We start from the raw sequence: 20651 nt of genomic DNA, 5'->3' as shown, positions 1-20651 counted from the left end.
AGTGGCAACTAGATGGCATTAGATACAGATATATGTAGCACATAATACAATAATCTTGATTCTAGATAAGAACCATTAGTTGGGACAGCACAATATATACAACCAAAAAGTTTTGAATTTTGACACGCCATTTTGCACCAAAAATGTTGACTTTTGCAACTTCACTCCTTTCTTGAAACTTTTAAAAAATAGGTCATAAAAGTGTCCCTTGTTAGCATTGTTAATTAAATGCTTGCCATATTTGTGCGAACCCGGACCCGAACCCGAACTTTTTCGGTGTTCGGGCATTTAATAAAGCTTTTGAAAGGCTGCAGGGTTAGGATTAGCAAATCAACAAACTTTTAAGCTGTGAGCACTTGAAAGCCATCACACCCATCCCTAGTAATGGCATGGCTGTGATTGGCCTGTGCATCATGTGACCCAGCCTCTACACAAGCTGGATCACGTGTAGCACCGCCCATCAGTTCTGAGTAGTGCAGGGACAGGAAGCAGGCAGCTAAAGTGAGGGAGAGTGTCAAGACAGAGAGGAGGGATAAGTGTTGCCCTAAACTCCACACCGCCTCTGTCCCTGCCTACTTGCACGGCCCGTCCTAACCAACGGCATACAACTTGGCGGCAGTCCCTAGCTTAGATACATGCAGGCGCCTAAGAAGGTAAGAGGAATACCGTAACAGAGTCAGACAAGCCAAAGTCAAAGCCAGGAGGACACGCAGGTACACAGGGAGCAATGCAATAACAAAGTCAAAACACAATCCGCAGTCAGAAGCTAAGAGGTCACGTCAAATACAAGGAGGTCACAAGGTTGAGGTCAAACACCTTGCCGAAGTCAAAACACAGAGTACACAATATACAGAATGCTGGTGAGGGTAGCAAGACTCATCGCAGGCAACCTGTGGCTAACAGGCTGCCTGTTTAAATAACCCTTACAGGTGAATCACGTGACGTGGCCAGCGTCACGTGACTCTGATTGCACCTAACACAGCTGAGCATTGATTCAATAATATTGGCGCTCAGATCCCCTGCTGCTCATTGTCTAGGGGATGGAGGACACTGGCTATGCTGAGGAGGTGTGCTCAGCCGGGTCCTCCCCGCTCCCTTGCTCTCCGCTGTATGCGCAGGATGCCAGCGGCGCAGCAAATGAAGAGCGCACCGCCAGCTCCCCATGACAGTACCCCCCCCTTTTACGAGGGGCCACCGGACCCATTATCACTGGAGTGGGTTTCTTCGGGTGAGCTAAATGAAATTTTTTGATCATCAACCTCTTAGCATGCATCTTGCTGGCTGGTACCCAAGATCTCTCAAGGACCATAACCCTTCCAGTGAACCAAATATTGCAATGAATTCCAGACCTTTCTCACATCAAGGATACTAGAAATTTCAAATTCTAGTTGGCCACCAACCTCAACTGGCGGCGGAGATTCCAGTGTATTGTCCAAGCGAGTGTTTAGCATGGCAGAGGGCGTTATCACAGACAAGAGAAGCCGCCTGTCCACAGCCAACATGGATAAGCTCACGTTCAATAAAATGAACTTCCCAAATTTATAAAAAAATTAATAATGAAGGAAAAAAAAATAATAATAATATATATATACAGTACAGACCAAAAGTTTGGACACACCTTCTCATTCAAAGAGTTTTCTTTATTTTCACGACTATGAAGGCATCAAAACTATGAATTAACACATGTGGAATTATATACATAACAAACAAGTGTGAAACAACTGAAAATATGTCATATTCTAGGTTCTTCAAAGTAGCCACCTTTTGCTTTGATTACTGCTTTGCACACTCTTGGCATTCTCTTGATGAGCTTCAAGAGGTAGTCCCCTGAAATGGTTTTCACTTCACAGGTGTGCCCTGTCAGGTTTAATAAGTGGGATTTCTTGCCTATACTCCTCAATAATGTATATATGTATGATATGCTGTGAAGGTGGTGTCTCTGCATATCTTCCAACTTTCAAAGAAATCAAAGCGGGTAAACTCAGGAACACTAGTGATGTCCCCTTAGTGCCCACTCACAATAATATTGCCCCTTTAACTCCCTCTAAAAAGTAGTGACGTCCTATTGATGCCCCCTCACAATAGTAATGCTCTATTAATATCCCCTCAGAATAAAGATACCCCCTTAGCATACCCCATAGAGAAATAGTTCCTCTAGTGATACATTAGTGATACAGAGTAGTAAATTCACGTAGCACCTTTACCATGACAAATGTATTGTGTCTTTCACAGCACAAGCTTGGACATTCCCAACCTGTGTCGTCCATGGCATAGCAGAGTTGGCAGGATGGCGTCACTGCATTGTGCAGTCACAGGATGAATGGTGGAGCTAGGAGCGGAGAGAGGAGATGGACTGTTAGCTCAATAAAGGATCAGATTTCTCCTGCCCACAGAAATCTATGAAAAAGGGAGAAGTGAGCTGCTACAGGAAGACAGGGGCATTTTCCTAGATAATATACTGTAAACTTTCTTACATTCATCTGTACTATTGAAAATTTAAAGAGATTGTCTCCTGAAGACAGCCATTTAAAAAAAACAAAAAAACAAACAGCTTCCCTGATAATAATTTTTTTGACCAGCATTATATGGAAACTCATTTGTGTCAATTAGAGATGAGCAAAGTATTTTACAATTCGATTTGGATGTTTGCTGAATTTTACAAAAAATTTCGCTTTGTGACGAATTACTTTGTTTTTGGTACCATGTAAACGTGTATTCTGGGCAAAAAATAAAATAAAATGATGTAAAGCAATAATATACTGTACATCCATTTTTCTACACAATTTTCAAAACAGGTGCAAAACAGAATATATTTGGCGCATGACATGTAGACTACTTATTTGGCTCAATTTTCTTATTCATGTTGCTTATTATATCTCCCCTAATGTTTTTGGAATCAATACCAAACTATTTAATTCCCTTTATTTTTTAATAGGTTATTTTGAATCATTTAGTTCTTTGTTTTCATATAAATAGCTCATATTGAAATGAATAGCATTTAACAAAACTCAAGGGAACAGTGAAAGCTCTTTCCAGGCTAATCACCTCGTCTTGACCCTTGAGAGTCCAGATAAATGTTTTTATGTACGTAAGCCTCGGTCATTGAGAATCAAACTCCAAGCGATGTGACTGAGAGAACAAATTTTTATGTTGTTTTTCTATGCATTTATTTATTTTTTTCTCCTGGATTTATCAGGTACAGTACAACTAAGTATTTGTCATTTTTTTAAAAGATTTGCGAGGAATTTGCAATTTTGTAACCTCCACACAAATTCGGCAGTCTAATATGTTCATAGAACATGCATATAATTATCAAACATATCGCTTGAATATTGAAAGAGATTTGTATACCAATCAGTCATAACATTAATCAAGTTTTTTCAGCACTTTTAAGGATGCTAAACTGCTGACAGCACTAACTAGAGGTTTGGGAGAGCAGGAGAAATATAACTTTTGTAGAGGTTTTCTAATCAGGACTAGTGCAAATGTGAGATTTTATTCTGCCAGATTCTGTTCCTGCAAGTACCACGGGCAGAATTCAATGTGAAGTGCTCTTTGATCCCTGCATTAAGCTGTTTCATAGCCCCTCCGCCCTGCTCTGAGTGACAGCTGTAGTGATCTGCTGATTGGCTGGTACAGCTGTCACTCAGGGTTGTGCAGAGTGCAGAGGGGCTGTGAAGCAGTTTAGTGCAGAGAGCACTTAAAAGTGACCTGTTGAAGCATAGATTTCTGAAGAACACTTTAAAAAGTGTCTGTGTTATTTGCTACCAAGATGCAGATACTTTAAGAAATATTAGGATACATTGCAAAGTGGATTTAACAATCATCATAGAGCCTTGGCACCCTTGACACTGTAACTGGTTCACTGCTTGCTGTCACGGACATTCCCGCGACAGATGGCAGGAGATCTGTGAGACTGGAAACACGTGGTTTGATCTGACATATTTTCCATTTGGATCAAATGCCGTCTGTGTTGTTTCTGGTGCTTGCCACACATTCTTTCCATGTGTTGCTATTATGGTCATTTAACCTTCTCTATTTATTGTTGTTTCTCCCACTATGCTATGCGGTTTATAGCTTCAGTTTGAGTTGTGGATAGCTGGTGTGTGGATCTTTGGTGTGTTCCTGGTGCTGCCATAGCCACTTGAAGTTAAGTGTTTTATTTCCATTTTGTATTTTGTTTGAGTTATTTTGTGTGTTGCATTTCCCTGTTATTTGTATTAAGGCCTGAGGGAGACTCCTGTTCATCCTTCCTTTTGGAGGAACAGGTTGTCTCAGTCCTGACATTAGTACTAGGGTCCTATAGGGTGAGTTAGGACATTAGGTATTCCTGTGTATGAACTCACCCACCTCTGAGGTCTGTTCATATTGGTAGTTAGACAGGACTTTGATTAGGGATTTACTACGAGGTGTCCATCTCCTTTCCCTAGTTTCCAGGCATTATTCCCTCACCCCTTTCCCTCCTATGTTCGGTGTGGTGTTTCCCTCCCACACCCGAACGTGACACTTGCATTTCATTGTAGTAAGTAGTAGCCACTATATAATTGGAATACCCAACAAGACTAGCCATTTTGGAAATGCTTTGACCTAGTCCTCTCATTCAAAATTGTCAAAACTTAAGAAACAAACTGTCCACTGCCTAATATATCCCACCCCCTTACAGGTCAGGAGATAATCAGTGTCGATCACTTTATATCAGTGGTTTAAATTAGAGATGAACACAGGCTTGGTGAACACAGGCTCTTGAACATTTGAACAATAGCAGGAAGTTACACCGTATTTTGTGTATGGGTCTCAAGTAACTGTGTGCAACAAAGTTTCCAGGGGTCAGGTTGCATCCCCGAAGGCCGATGACTTGCACAAACCTTCCATGCAACTATGGGCCCTGCCTAGGTGTTGATCACAGTGTTGAACCAGATATTTTTATTTCCACGCTCTGGTGTCTTCGGGGGTCTCCGTAATAGCTAAGCCACTAACTTTTCCCAGGACCACTCTGATTAGTCACAGCTGATGTTTGTATGGAAATCTGTCCCCTTTAGTAAAACTTCTTAATGAGAACCACTTTAAATATAACAAATTCACTTGACAATAACTTTGCTATTTACACTTCTCTTGACTTTACATTTAGGAGGACAGTAATTACAGGTGGAAATTTATGGTTTTGATTCTACTAGCTTGGTGAACTTTAGAAACAATCTCTTGTTCCTCCAACTCTTGCACACATACTTCCACAGTCTGAGTCTCTCTCTCTCTCTCTCTCTCTCTCTGCTTTTGACCAGGTTATATGGCAATGAGTCCTAACACAATGATGAACTTGTTGAGAGGTAAACATTGCACTGGGACAATATGCAACCACTGCCACCCTTGCAAAAGTCTCTTTGTGGCTCTGTCAACCTCAAGAGATCCTCTCTGTGGGCTTCCAGCTTCAGGACCCAGCTCACTATTTCTTTCTTACAGACATCACATTGGCTACAGTCTTCTTCAAGCTTCACTCTCCTTGTCTCCTCTTCTCTTTCACACCACACACCGACATACTCTTCAGTGATGGACTAGGAAAATATCTTCACTTAGTCTCACAGCAGGTCCTACTGTTTCTCATGAGCTTGCTGCACACACTTTCACCAGGGAGGCAATGCACACGGTTCTGTAGACACACTTTTTATCCATCTCCAGACACTGTGGTGCAATCCAAGAAGACTTTTCCTGCTGCCTTCAACAAACACAGCAATGTTGATGCCAGAGACAATGGGCTTCTGCACCAACTGTATTGCCAGGGGTGTCCATACTATGTACGTGGACAAAAAAACAATACAGTAAAGCTTTAAAAACATCACATTTCATATGCCACCGGACTTTACTTTGCAAACATAACAATCAACTTAGTAAGGAGGCAAATGGACGACACTTCAACCCCTTACATGTCTCCATATAGGTGGAGGTACATTAGGATCTGGCATATTATATTGCAATATGCTCATGATAATAAGACATAACCCTGTTGAACTCCTTTCTTGGAGGATATCACCCAAGATTCATATCCACGCTGATTTGTTGAGTTTCAATTTTCAAATACAAAATCAATTTGATTCCATTATCTAATATTAGCTAAGCTTTAGCTTCAGAAAACGGATGTTAAAAAGCAATGGACACTTTATTATAGTGTTTGTATATCTATCTATGTACATCACAAGCTTTAAGTTGTTGATTTATGATTTATGTAGAAGGTGGAAAAGCTTGTGATGTACATAGCATTTCTAGGTTGAGTTGAAATGAAATTTTAAACCTTTTACGGTATTTTTCTTTATATCAACATTGCTGCAAAAAGTGTAGAAAGCGTAGTGTTTTTAGCTGTTTTATCTGCGTAGTAGGATTTGCAACACATTTATGAAGTATTTGAGACATTTTGTATCTATTAAGGGGTGCTCATATGTTTTATGGGTGAATTTACATTTTTTTCGAGTGCACTGCATTTCCCAGATAGAGTAAAAACTAACTTCATCCTTATAATAATTAGCATTAGATTTTAGGGGGAAAAAATCACTGTACTGTACTCCAAATTTAACAAATGTCGTATAACATTTGGTGTATTTGTCTCAAAAAATGGCTTAAAAAACACCCTTCACAAAAGTGACTTCAATTATTACCCTCATAGTACATTACCTCCTCAGACTAAACAGTCTAAGGATGCACTAAATTGTGTTTGTTGCTTAGTGATAAACTTTGTGCCTCTGTAGATTTTTGTTTAACTTTAGACCGCTTGTTAGATGTCTTACTTTGCGCAAATAATTTTGTGCAATTTTTTACATGTTAACATACTGTAAGCTACATCCTCTTTCCAGCTTGACAATGCCAAGTCAAAAAGCGTCTAAACACAAAATGAATGAGCAAACCATGTATGCCTTTTTGGAGTAATTTAATACAGAGTTTTATTGTATTTAGATTGGAATTTTGTCACATTTGGAATAGTAAAGGCCCCCCTTTATTTAATGAGTTTTACTTCTGCTAAAAGAGGCCTAACAGTATATTTATACATTCAATATGATAATTACTCGTGTCGCAATTCACCTTCAACACTAAAAAAGTTACCTACTCCTTGTAACTCCAAACCGTCGCCCATTTCTGCGACGTTGCCCTCTTCATATTCAAAATTCCTTAAATTAGTTTTTACAAATCCCTCTCTTCTAAGGCAAAATGTATTCAAATAGTTGTATCCTGTATTTTATTAAGATTATAATTTATTGATCTCAAATTCTCATATCCTAGGTGATGCTGAATAAATCCAATGATCTAATAGCTTTTTATTTTTTATTTTTTTCTGGCGATTGGTAACTCTTGTCTTCTTCTTCTTCCTTTCTCTTCCTTTCTCCTTCTTTCCCATTTCCTTCTCTTTTTCCTTCCTTCTCCTTCTCTTTGTTTTTTGTTCTTCTCCTTCTTCCCCCTCTTTTCTTTTCTTCTCCTTCTCCTTTTTATCTTTCTTCTTTGTCATCTTCTGTTTCTTCTTTGTCTTTATTTTCTTCTCTTGCTTTCTTCTTCTATTTTTTTCCGTTCTTCCTGGCTCATTTTCTTCCTTTTCTCAGTTATTCTTGACATTTTTTTTTTTTACTTTTTCTGCATTTTTCTTGTCACTTTTTCTTTATTATTGTTCTCTCTTTTGCTTATTTTTCTTTCCTCCTCTCTTATTTATCTGTTCTGTTTCTTTTCATATTTCACAAGGATGTTTCAATGACCAAGTCCCACTATCCTAGTATGGAAAATGCCTATTTAACGTCAGATGCATGTCCATTGGACAGTGACTACAAGGTTCGCTAAGCTTTGCAAAATATTTTTCCACAGCTGGAAACAAAAGGGTTTAATCTTTGTATTTTAACATGCCAGTTATAGACTCAAATCAATGATAACAAAATGAAACATCACCATCAGCATGTTGTCAGTAATGTCTGTGAAATTTTTTGCCAGTTGTAGATTTTCCATTTGCTCCATATAAATTAGCATTAAGGAGCAATAGGCTATAGTAATATTAACGTGGAATCACACAACAAATCTAGGCTGCTCTTCTTGTTTTAGTAGAAAATATGAAGTTATGCTGAATTGTGCAATTTGGAAAACGTAACAAGAAGTTCTCCATCATTGTTTTCCATCATGATTTAAAAAGGTTTCCCACATGAAAAGGGATTCAGCAAAGGAAATTGCCAGAACTCCAATTGTCATTGGTCAAGCAGAAAATATCCTTAATAATACCTTAGTTGTAAGTGATTGGTTTCAAAGGCAACTGGTTTCTAGACCTGTTATTTTGTCAGGGATTGGTTTACTCGATGATCTTCTCATGCTCTGATCATTCAGTATAACTCCTGTGGCAAGATCAGAAGGTAAGTAAAGATGGCCATACCCATTAGATTAACATTGACTGAATATGCGGTTTACCCCAGTAGCATATGTCAAGATGAAGACGGATATGGTATAAGTTAAACACACTCACCTGTGTCCATTTTTTTTAACAGGAAAACATTCACGTACAGTAGACAGCTGTATCTAAGATACTCATCTTACATATCTGAAGTGGAAGACAGAAAATATTATGCAACTGATATTTCATGACAAGGAACTCTACAGTGAGTTGACTTGGGAACTGAGTCTCTTGCTGAGGCCAGAAGTGAATGCCCTCGTAGATGGAGTTGGCCCAATACATTCACCTTCATATATAGCAGAGTACTGTGCACCTACATATATAGCATATTTAGCAAAGTTTTTCTGAGTAATCAAACCATCTGAAAAACCTGGTTAAAGGGTAAATGTTTAGAAGAAGTTTGATCTGGAGCTTTGTATAGATAAGAGGCAATTTCATGTGCGTTCTACTGTCCTTTATCATCAAATAATCTCTGGTAGCAGAAATTGCGGACAAACATGAGCAATAAGACATTGGCCATTGAAGTGATTCTTCTGGGATTTTCCAATGAATTGAAGACTAATATCTGTTTATTTTTTATATTTTTCTTCATCTATTTATTCTCTGTAGTCGGAAATTGTCTTATCATATGTCTCATTATAGAGAACCCCTCCTTACACACTCCAATGTACTTCTTCCTTGTGAATTTATCCTTCATAGACTTGTGTTATTCCTCATGTGCGATACCCAAGCTGCTTGCAGGTCTCTTATCAACTCATAGGACAATATCTGTCACCGGTTGTCTCATACAGTTAAAAATGTTATTGTTGATAGCCGGTTCTGAATGCCAACTTCTTGCCGTCATGGCCTATGATCGATACATTGCCATTTGTCATCCTCTCCACTATCATGTTCTCATGAGGCGGAGTGTGTGTTGCTACCTGCTGGGATATGTCTGGATATTTAGCTTTATAAATATAATCATTCCATCATTTGCAATGCCCATAACTGTGTGTTATCCAAACAAAATCAACCATTTTATGTGTGAGGTTCTATCGGTGCTGAGGTTATCATGTGATGATACCTCTCTTCAAGAGCTTGTAATATATATTGTTGGTTTTTTTGCTATTGTTTTACCATTTTTGGTGATTACTGTGTCATACATTTGTATCATATCTACTGTAATGAAGATTCGCGCAGCTGAAAGGTCTAAGGCCTTTTCCACTTGTTCCTCACATATGACTGTTGTGGCAATGTACTTTGGAACTGCTATGGTAACGTATCTAACCCCACCATCAGTGGAATCTTTAAATCAAGACAAATATGTTTCTGTTTTTTATGTTATCATATCTCCAACGTTAAACCCTCTAATCTACAGCCTGAACAATAGAGAAGTCAAAACAGCCCTTAAAAAAACTGTATATAGGCACCGCCATGCAAATGAAGATGGCTGAGCACCATATAATCTAGATGAGTGAATTTTTTTTGTTTTTCACACTATAGTCTTTGACCTTTGAACTACATAGTTTTTGATATCTATATTAAGTGATATTCCTTTTGTCCATCCATGAGTTTAGTGATTTTTTTTGGGTGAATTGTACATTGGTATATATTTTTAACTTTTGGAGGTGGATTAATTGCAGACACCTGAGGAATACTGTACAGTTTTAGTTCATATTGTAAGTACAGGCAATTTTTAAAAAATGTTTTAAGTAGTGATGAGCGAAGTTATCAAAAATTTAATTCGGCTGCATTGCTGAATTTCAAAGAAATTTGAAGTTGTCACATAATAGTTTGTGATGAATCACATTCAATTCTATGTACCTGGCGCAATGACAGAGAATGGCAATCGCACCTCCCCTTCCCCATCATTGAACCCCTCATCGTATCCATTTGCTCGTGGAGAGGCCGGCAAGGCCATCTTGATTGAATAAACCATGCAAAATCTCGCATGGTGATGTGATGATGTCATCACTCTGGCCGGGCACGGTAACGTCGTCACCAATGACATCACCGCGCCCAGCAAATGCAGTGACATGGTCACTGTGCACAAAATTTCATGCGGTTTCTTCAATCAAGATGGCTGCGACGACCTCTGCGCCAGCAAATGGATGAGGTGAGTATGTATTTATTTCTTTTTTACTGCCATTTCTGGAAAAATTGATTTGTTACCACAAAGCACAAGGAAATTTGGCTTTGTGGTGAATGGAATTAAGGTATTCTCATCTTGTTTTGATTGGCAGGCAAGATTACATGGCCACTGTCTAGTCCTGTCAATCAATGCTAGGAGGGATGGGCTGGGTGCTAGAAGGAGCTTTAATAATACTGGAGCAATGGCGTTGCATCAGACATATTATTTAGATAGCGGGGAAAATGTGATATTGCTGTTTTTAGCAACTGTGAAATGTGTATTTGTTTCACATTTGAAAGAATGATTATGCCATAGCTTAGGCAAATAGAGCTCTAAGAGCTAAGCTGAAGCCCTTATACTCCCCTAGGAACATCAATAGTAGACTTTTGTGCCATAGTATGGGATGATATTCTTAAAAAAATCGAGAGGGACCAGCTTATATTGGAAGGTACTCACATACAGTTTGCATTTACCATGACCTGTCTGGCATCACAAAAGAAGAATGATCAAGCACTTAGATGTGCTAAGAAACCAGAACATTCCAGATAGATGGCTTTTAACATTTGGGATTACCTTCGAAGTGGGCAACAAAAGATGACTTGTAAATATGGAGACGTTTAAGGAGCCCTGGATGGTATTGGTCAAACTAACTGCTTTGTTTCATACTGTCCTGAAATACATGATCTTCAATCGCAATGCCCACACCATTGATATTATTGGGCTACAGTAAAACGACCAAAGCCCACAAGAAATTCTGTAGTTGATGTCTAGTTTTTGCCTTGACTAATCTTCCAATTACAACAAATTTTTTTTTCTAGTTTTTTTTTTGCTTTAACTTAAATGGTTTCTCCTATCTTGGTCTTTTATGACATATCTACAGCATGTGCCATGAAAGTCCAATAGATGCATGGCTCACCTCTGCGACCTATACCTCCAGAGTACAGTTGCTTGGCTGTCCTAGGAACTCCTACAGAAGTGAATGGAAACTGTACATAAACTTCAGCCAGCAAACAGGACCTCGTACTTAACGTAAATGTGGGTCCCAGATGTGGTATGCACATCTGAGACTTTTATGGCATATTCGGTAGATATTCCATAAAAGTTTGAGAAGGGAATACCCTTTCAATTTTTACACAGGAGAGTGTACAGTCTGTTGACACCACACCCTTGTCTTGTTCCTTACTCCCCTCACATTCTATATTGAGTGATAGCAAAACCCTTATGCAGGGTCCTGCTCCAGAGTTTCAGTGCACTTCAAACAAAAGAGTTGTGTTTTCCTTAAATCTGTATATTGCCCGTATATGCTTATATTTGCTGTATTTGCACCTGGGACTGATAGGCCATATCCATCACCACCACTAGATTGGACTACTGTCCTCCCCCCTCTCTCTCTCTGAGCTCTGTCTCTCTCTCTCTATATATATATATATATATATATATATATATATATATATATATATATAAATAAAACTATATATATATAGAGAGAGAGAGAAAGAGAGAGAGACATCTTTTTGAGCCAGGTCATAGTTCAGGTCAGTCTGAGCTTAGGCTCAGCAGAAAGAGAAACGCATGTTGCTGACTCTTGTGCCAGCCTGGACCCGGATCCATCCAGAGATGGTCAAGAACATCTACTGAAGCAGAAGATATGTAGAGCAGAAGGTGTAGAGAAAGCCCAGTAAAGATAACCTGTTTAAAAGATCTTATTGACACTATGACATCCATATTCAGAAGTTGCTTCCTGTGCCTGAGCATACCAAATAACAGTTTGGCTCACTGTGAGAATCTACATATGCCAAGGTAGATTATGTGGACATGTAATATCAGTACCACAATTTGTTTAAAAAGAAGATGTAGAAGGGGTTGCCTGCAGTTGAGGAGACCGCCTTCTGGTTGCATTGTATTGTCTAAAATATATACCTCATGTCTGGATGCTTATTTATACGGTAAGTCAGCTAGTGAACGCAGAGTAAGGAAGATTGCTCTAAACAGATATTTTGGCCTATAACTACTTGTGCAGCTGTGAAAATGCTAACATCTATGGAAATTGAATTTTGTCAACAACTGCTGGTCCATTACATGATAAAAACTGTCATGATCTGTTTTGCTGTATAATTTCCTCATCATTGCTTCCTGCACTACTTTTACACTGTAAAGTGTTGACCTCAAAACAAACAGGACCCTACCTTGCACAATAAAACCCTCAACATCAAGGGCAACTCAACTGTCAGCAGGCAGGAGAATCCCAGAAGGGAAGAAAAGATGCACCCTACCCATCACTGCATGCCAGCCCAGGAAGTGCCAGAACTGTGAGCACCATAACTACTACCCTCATCTGCCACTCACTCACACAGTGACCCCCCAAGCAAGTTCTGGTGAACTTGCTTGGGGGGTCACTGTCGCAGGTGCATTTATACCTGTTTGACAGCCCCCCACCAAAGTAAGTCATCATTTACGGCTATTTACTTGCCCTTTAGGGATATCGTTATATCTCATTGCGCTTCTGTACGTAATTTTATGTTTGTGGGGATTTGGCGCTGTTTATGTGTATCTAGAAGTTCTGAAGGTCATCAACACTATAGACCAAATCTTACACATAATTATATCTTCCGCTACCTAAGTGTTTAACCTTGTGTTAACACTATATTTTTTCGTGCAGCCTCCCCTATCACTGCTGTCCTTAACATTTAAACACACTTTTTTTTTATTTTTATTTTTTTATTTTTTTTAAGAATTAATATTCCAGTAATTCCTAGTCCCATCACCGTTGGCGCCTTACAAGTGGGATTTTCCTTGTATCAAGGTCTTCCTAACCTCCTTTCTTTTTTTCTGTTACCTTTCTACTCACTCACACACACACACACCCCTGCGGCCTGGTCACTGCACTGCACTGATCACAAAACTTTTCCCTGATTTTCTCTGCAGTCTCTCTGCAAGTCTCACAAAATTGCTTTTAACTATATATTATTCTCACCTGCTTGTTGAATATATGAAGAACAAACCAGTGCATACTGAACCAGGTTAGGTCTGAACTTTGCTATTTTTTGGGTGGCAGATGAACCCGAATATTTTCAGGTTCGACAAGGAGTTGAGTTCAGAGTCTGCCAGAGGTCACAGTGTTCCTCCTGCTCCTCCTCCTTCCAGTCACAGAGAAGGTGTTCAGTGGAGTCCTCCCAGTTTTCACTGCCCCTTCCTAGTGGGACACCTTCCTTTTTCCTAAGAATTCGCAAGAAAACCTCATCACTGCCTACTTCAGATAGCCAAGAGAGTATCTCTGTGGTGGTGACAATAGTGGCACCTGTAGCTTTGATATTGCATTTGGGGGCAGTAACAAAGGCAATCGTATGAAATGTAGAACAGGGGAGGGGGCCCAAAAAATCCACTGTGATATCCAACAGTCTGATAGATGCGGCAGGGAGGGTGAGGACAATTGTGTGCTGGACAGGATCTGGAAGCCAGATCAGGGTGCTGAGGAGGAGGCGCCATCAGAGAAGGAGGGTGATGGTAGCAGCAATAAAGACCAGAAGCCACATACCTCCCAAAGAACAGCCTGGGCCAGGTCTACTTACGGATCTGGTGATGTTACTGATGCTGTGAGTGGGTTAGGCCCAAAACGTGGCACTTCAAAGCTGAGCTCAGCTGCCTCTAGCTTTGCGCAAATATCTCCTTCTATCATTTTTTTCCACACTGCTGGAAGACAAAAGCATTGCCTCGTGCAAGCTATACAAGATCAAAATAAGACTTGCGGGGTAGGCAAGCGCAAATGTAGGCATCCAGGTCTATTGAACCACATGAAGCGGCATCACCCCATCCCATGAGCAAGCAAAGGTGGAAGCTAGCTACTGCAAAAGGAGTTCCCTCCTTCTCCCCATCCCAGCCAGGCTGCATCCACAGGTACCACAGTGTCTTTCACAACGTCAACATCTCTTTCCACCTCTCCCGCTCAGACTCCTCTTTCACTCCATTGTCAGCCATTGATAACGGATGCGTGGCCAGAAAACAACTCTACACACCCAGCAGTCTGATGGTGCGTAAGCTTAAGTTCTTTTCGGCCAGCGAGGACCACTCCCTGTGATTCTCGCTGTGCTGCAAGGTTCATAACATGGTGAACACCTGGAGCAGCTCTTATGGGCAAGGACTGAGCATGTTTTTCGTGGCCCACTGTGTCAATGTTTTTTTTTTCTGCCAGAGGTGAGACAGCACCCTGACAACAAGGTCAGATTATTTGGATCCCCCATGATTGTGACCGCCTGGCTCCCACACCAGGCACTTATCCACCTCCTCCTCCTTGGACACTAGCCCATGCCCAACAGCAGCAGGGCACAGGGTTGCTCGCACTATCCTTCCTTCCTATCACATGCGTCAAGTCAAGCGTTGCAGGCAATGTTGGAGCTGATCGGCCTGGATGAGAGTAGCCACACCGGCAAGCAGTTGCTAAAGTACATCAAGCAGCAAACACCCCACTGACTCCAACTGGGAAAGGTGGATGGTGGGTGCAACATCCTTGCTGCCCTGAACCTTGGCAAACATGAACACATAATCCTTGCATGGCGCACGTAATCAACACTGCAACACTTTCTAAGTAAGTACACTGACTTGTGCAAGTTGCTGGCAAAGTCCAGGAGACTGTCCATGCACTTAAGCCTTTCTTTTGGGACAAAGAACGCTATCCTGGACACGCAACAACAGAACAGCATGCCGCTACACTGCTTAATCCACAACGTGCCAACTTGCTGGAATACAGCAGTGCACATGCTTGAGCATCTGTACGAGCAGTGAAAAGCCGCAAATTATTTTGTCATGCAAAAGGTCAACCACTTCAGCATGGAGCACGTGTTTATTTGAGATCAGGCAGCGGCAGCTCACCCGATACGCCTGTGAAGCCCTTTGAAGAGCTGATGTCTAGCCCTGGTAATCAAGGGAAGTGTGCAAAGTACAGGGGATGTTACAAAGCAGTGCTCAAAGGATCCAATCTCATCTTCCTCATATGGTATGAATAACAACACAAATATCTCTGCAGCTGTTCAGCATACAGACAATAGAAAGGTGTCGTTGTAATCAGCATGATGATTTTTTCAGGATAGGTTGTATTTTTGAAGGAAACCTGTCACCTCAAAAACGCATATAAAACAGCCAGCATTGCCTTATAGTAGCCCCCAGTGTGTTAATAATCATACGTTTGATCCTTTAGTCTGATGCTCCATAGGTTCAAAAAATGATGTTTTAAGCGCCATTAGCGCTATCTTGCCGTTCAGCTTGAAGTCAAAGTAAGCACGCCCCCTAACCGTCCCCTCTCTGGTTAGATTGACAGCCTGCAGTGCGGCCGGGATAATAATATAGTCCTATTATTAAATACATTTTACTTTGCTCTCCTTACTTCTGATCCTGATTGCTGTCTTTAATATAGACGTCACCAGTGCGCATGACTGTTCTGCCCGCCGGTCTGCTTCTGCCCATTCTCCGCTTGGATGCGATGGTGGCGAGGGCGATCCACGTCATCACGTTGTGACCGCCCTCTCCTCCACCGGCCTCAGGGGAAGGGCAGAAGTAGTATTACATGGCAGATGCTGATAGGTCAAGCGCCGCTCTGGTGATGAGGACATCTGTGAGTTATCACATGTTCAGGGTTCTGTTCACCCATAGGTAAGCCTTTCTTTTTAAACATGCTATTTTCCCCTTACCTTTTACTCCTCCTGAGGAAGCGATCACACGCGAAACGTGCGTCGAAGAGCGCCATCACCCTCTTACTACCTCTCTCCACATTGGTATGTTGCCATCCATGTTGCATTAGTAGTTAGCGAGCATACATGTTTGTCACTTTGCTGCTCTTTATATGCATTGGTCACTTTTTGGCACATCCTCACACTTATATGCACTTTATTCAGACTCGACCGCCATACCCTGTATTGGGATTTGTTACTAACACCTTTTGAGGTCGCTATTACTGTTGCATCTTGTTATAGTTGGAGAGTCCGTATTTGAAGTGGTGTGTAACTGTGTGTTTGTCCCCACCTATTCACAATCATGTACTGTGAATATTACTTTTAACATTTGTTATTAATAAACTTTATATTTTATGATTCATTATTGGTATGTTTTGCACTCGTTTCTGTGGTTTATCTAAGTATTTGGAGTGTGCCGTTTATTTGAGACCGCATGGTGATTTAAGAGCTGTATGAGAGCTATTTTTTTGCAGGACAAACTGTAGTTTTTATTGGTACCATTTTTGTTACATACAACTTCTTGATTACTGACATTCCATTTTTTGGGAAGGAAAGGTGACAAAAAAATTGATAACTGTGTGTTTTTCATTTTTTTTAGTTCGGGGTTCACATCACAGGAATTTAAAAAAAAATATTTTACTAGTTCATACATTTTTGGCCGCAGTGATGCCTGATTTTTTTTATTGTTTATATATCTTTATATGTAAGATTGGGAAAGTGGGTGGTTTAAACTTTTAATGTTTGTTTTTTTATAATAAATTTTAATCCCCTTAAGGGCCTAGAACCTGGAACCTTTTGATCCCTTACCCCAGTCACCCTAATAGAGATTTTATTAGGGTGAATGGGATTTTAACACACTCCCTGCTGAGCTGTGCTTCATGCACAGCTTAGCAGGCAGCTTACCATGTTAACCTGGAAACCTTCAGAAGCATCCAGGCTGCTGTGGTAAACAATCGGAGCCCTGCGATTTCACCATATGGGCTCAAATCGGAAGGCAGAGGGAGCCACATCCCTCTGCCTAACTCCACAGATTTCAGGATCGGTGTTGAATGCGACATCTGAGGGGTTAAATGATAGGACTCGATGCATTCACCATTCCCCGTCATTGCACCAGGGTGTCTGCAGCAGCTCACTCCAGACGTTAACTCAGTCACGGTGGCTGAAGGGGTTAAAGAATTGGCTGATGTGCTCTCCTCAATTCTAAGTGGCAAAAAAAACAGCCCAGATGGGATCCCCTCCTTATACAGTATTGTAAAATGTTTCAGGATATATTGTTCCTCAGATAGTTATCTGTATGTAATTCTCTTTGAAACAGCACCTCATGGTCCTCACAATTCCTGGACAAAAAATAAACATTGCAAAATGTATAACCTATGAACTCAATGGCCATATTGCTATCCCACCCCCCACTCTCCCTCCCTATGGAAAGTTAATAAAAGTTAATCAGTGAGTTATGTGTACTCTAAAATGGTGCTATTAAGAACTAAAATGTGACCAGCAAAAAGCAAGAGCTTATACAGTTGATTGACAGAAAAATCAAGCAGGTATAGCTATTGGAATGTGACAATGAAAAAAAGAAAAATATTTCTTGGTCACTAGGGGATGAAAACAGTTCATCAGACGCCAGGACTCCCGGATTGCCCTGATGGTATGAATCCCAAGAAATAGTCCACACAACACTAAATTATGCACTAAGCTGTTTCAGGGCACAGAGTCTTTGAGTTCATGTTCAAAGCCATCCAACAGACCCTGTGCAACGTTGCACTCCTAAAACAGGTACAAAGATGTCTCCTGTGTGGATAGACACCTGAGGCAGTAGTAGGTTTTGCAATGGTTGCCGTTGTGCATGAAAGACCTAATAGGCAGACCCTCCTTGCATAGTCATCCATGACAAGCCCTTGTGTCTGTTGGTCAACCTGTCTGAAAAAAATATTTTATACAGTGTCTGAAGTGTCAGAGAACTGGAATACACTCCATCAAATTATTTGCTCTGATCAACTTGTGGATTGTCTTGGGCTCCCACAAGTCAGGTTTCACACCTTCAGTTGGTGTTCCTTGACAAAGTGGAGAGCGTCTCCATGGTAATAAGGAGTATGCCATTTGTCAGGGACAGAGCTGCACACTTGTTTCAGTCTAGACCCTACTAGAGGGGTAGAAGGAAGAATTAGAACATGGCCTTACACAAATTCGGCAAACACAGTCATACAAAGGCAATCTGCAGTGTACATAATAACTTTCTCCAATCTGTCCAACTTGAAGCCCCTAACCGAGCCAAACACTGTCCTGGTGATGGCCCTGGAAATTGTGTCAAGAGGGGCGTGTGGAGTACTGGAGCACAGGTAGGACTTCTTTTTTCAGAACAAATGCTTTGCCCTCAATGGTAAACTATCTGAGGTGCCATAGTGCAATCCTTTGGTTCCCTTTGGCCAAGCGTTCTTCTCAAGACCTGAGGGCAGCATCTTCCTTCCCAAACCAGAATCTTGGTAAAGTCCAGTTTGATGGTAAATGGGAAAGTTGAAGAGTAAGACAGGTGCAAGTCACTGAAAAGCATAGCTTCGGACTTCCCATAGTTGACCTTTTCACCTGAAGCTTGTCCAAACTAGTGTTGATCGCGAATATTCTAATTGCAAATTTTTAGCGCGAATATCGGAACTTCGAGAATCCGTGAAGGTGTAGAATATAGTGCTATATATTCGTAATATTCTAGATTTTTTTTCATCAGTAACCTCCATTCTTGCTTGTCGGTCAATGAGAAGGCTTCAATATCTTTGTCAGAGCTTAGCAACATCCCTAGCAACAAATAGGAAAGTTGTCTCCCCCTTACTATATAAGATACTCCCCAGCAGCCATTTTCTGCAGTTTTTTTGCAGTTCTGAGAGAGAGAGCAGTGACATCGCTGTGCTCTGTGCTTTCATCTGGATCCTATTCCTTATCCAATTACATTAGATAGTTAGCTCATATATATAATACAGATAGTTAGTGGGAGATAGTCAGTGTAGGTTACATCGTGATAGGTCCCAGTGCAGGGTGTTATTTAGTGTGATAGGGATTACTGTTTCTCTGCTGTCCATACATACAGGCTACAGACATAGTGCTGTGATGTCACAACAATACTTAGTGCACCAATCAGTAATATCTACTCAGACCTGATAAAATGTGAAGTTGCATGTATTGCGCCAAAATATGCGCATCATTAATGCCGAAAATAATGACTGCAGATCATGAATTCTAGAATTCGCAAATTTATTGCGAATATTAAATGCGAAAGCTAATATTGCCTATGCCGCTCATCACTAATTCAAACTGCTCACATGTCTGAACAAGTGCAATCACTGATCACTGGTCAGAGCAGAAGATAGTCAATTAGGGGCACATTTATTAAGACCAGTGTCTTAGACGCTGGTCTTAATAAGCCCCTGCGCTGGTAGTGGATACGCAGAGGTTATGTAGAGGCCAGCACCTCTACATAACTTTGGCTATCCCCCACTTATTAATATTAAAGGAGTGATCAATTATAAATGTTAAAATGTAACTTTTAATCTGTTATCTAAAAATAGATTGCCTTTAGATAGATCAAGATATAAATAAATAAAAAAACAACAAAAATTTTTTTTGTGGAATAGGAACATACAGTGTACGGCTGCACTAATATAAATAGTCCGGCGACAGGTCCCTTGATATGGCAACCAGGGTTCAGATAAAGACGGATCAACTCTTTCCGTCGACTCGTGGTCACCATTCAGTGTCGGGGTTGTTCGAAAACACCTATTCGCCCCTAGATATGACCCTGTGGTGGCCCTAGCCTAGATAAGGGAGCATCCTCACCTCAACAAACGGTATTTTTCCACCTAATTATGTTTCAGGGCATGATGGCAGCACCTGGTTATGGATGTCAGCCCTGCTGTCCTAAAGTCGCGGGTTTAAATAGCCCGCCGTCTCCAATCCTAGGGCGGCAGCAACCATCCACCACTTATTCTAAAACATCCTTGCTGTCTTACATTTAGAAAATTATGAATGAGATGGGCCTTTTGGCCCGTCCCCTTCCCTGCCCATGCCACACTCTTTTTTTTTTACCTAGCTTGAGCGGGGAAGAAGTCACAGATTCTTCCGCAACATAGCGTGTAACAGAGTCTGCGCCAGATATACCTCACAAAAGTGTTGTATATCTATTTGTAAATGACCCCCTTGTCCATGTAGAATGAGCATTTGACCTTAAAGTGTCCTGGTGCTAGAGTTCAGTGAGCCTGTAGAGATTTGCTTTGGTTATAATTTGCCACATTTTTGAAAAAGTTTGGTTCTGAACCAAATTGATTTGGGATGAACCAGATTGGCTCCAATTGCATGTTATCGCTTTTCATTCATTTTTTTATGAATTTTTGCTCCCCTCAAGCTCATGTGTGAGTGACACTGACAT

Source organism: Bufo bufo, chromosome 4, assembly GCF_905171765.1.
Source record: "Bufo bufo chromosome 4, aBufBuf1.1, whole genome shotgun sequence".
NCBI classification, from domain to species: Eukaryota; Metazoa; Chordata; class Amphibia; order Anura; family Bufonidae; genus Bufo; species Bufo bufo.
This window is presented reverse-complemented; position numbering follows the sequence as displayed.